Source organism: Sinocyclocheilus anshuiensis, unplaced genomic scaffold, assembly GCF_001515605.1.
Source record: "Sinocyclocheilus anshuiensis isolate Anshui unplaced genomic scaffold, SAMN03320099.WGS_v1.1 scaffold80, whole genome shotgun sequence".
NCBI classification, from domain to species: domain Eukaryota; kingdom Metazoa; phylum Chordata; class Actinopteri; order Cypriniformes; family Cyprinidae; genus Sinocyclocheilus; species Sinocyclocheilus anshuiensis.
In genome coordinates this window covers 168,365-169,490 of record NW_015554102.1, presented here as the reverse complement: position 1 = coordinate 169,490, position 1,126 = coordinate 168,365, and the positions used below count along the sequence as shown (strand labels likewise).

The window sequence follows — 1,126 nt, the reverse complement described above, 5'->3', positions numbered from 1 at the left end:
AAAGAGCAATAATTTACAAGTGCTATATTAGTATATTATTATAGTGTTATATTTCAATTTCACAAAGAAATGTACAGTATTTTGTCCAAGCAATAATAAAAGGACACATTTAATTTATAATTTGTCTTAAATCTCATTTTGTTAAATAAAAATCGTGAATCGAATCGTGAAATCAAAATCGTGAATCAAATCGAATTGAATCGTGAGTTGAGTGAATCGTTACATCCCTATTGATTAGGTGTCAATGAGTGCGTTTACATGCACCCTCTTAGTGCGATTATAATTCGATTTTGGCAATATTGCGATTAAACTTTACCTCATGTAAATGCAATACTTCGATTTAAACAATGCGATTAAACTCATAATCGCAGCAAGCATAATCGTATTAACATAGGTGGTGTACGCCGATTTTAATCGAAATATACAGGCATGTAAACACCTTAATTGCAGTATTGCCGCTCTGACCAAAGTGCGCATGTGCTTGTGACATACTTGAATGACGTGACGCGCATCTGTAATAATACACAGATTAGAAACGATGGTGGGGAAGAAAGCATCGCATTTCTGGGGAAAACACAACTCGCTGCCACCAGTATCTGTTCCTTACCCTCATCCAGAAACGGCGAGTAGAACGCGACGGCAGCGTAGGCAAACGAATTGCCATCACATTTCTATGGCACCGAAAAAGTATGGAATACAACCATACAAACGTGTTTTGCATTAAATAAATTAAAACAGCAGCCAGTAACACACCTGCTCTTTCTGAGTCCATCATTTGTGCTGTGCAGTGGGTTATGTGAATAATGGCAGTAAAAAAATAACCACAATTCTTAGTGGTCGACCGATATGGGTTTTTTGACAGCCGATGCCGACATCTTGGAAAGCAGGGTGGCCGATGGCCGATATAAAGCCGATGTAATTTTATTTATTTTAATTAATATTTAAGAAATTTGAAATCATTTGAAAATGGATTAAAAATAAATTTGTAAAATAAACATACTTATACTTTAGAAGACAAAGCATTTTTCACAAATAAATATTTAATACAAATCTAACTGAAAAGGAAGTAAACACTGTAACCAACAGGGCACTCAGTATTCTGGGAAGTTTGTGTGCATTGGGAATC

At 35.4% G+C, this 1,126-nt stretch overlaps 1 protein-coding gene across 2 annotated transcripts in view; it reads right to left on the bottom strand.

Annotated features, from left to right (window-relative positions):
- The window catches only part of LOC107669617 (sodium-dependent phosphate transporter 2-like), a 60,775-nt gene that overhangs the window by 39,305 nt on the left and 20,344 nt on the right, over window positions 1-1,126 (bottom strand). The window lies entirely within an intron of this gene.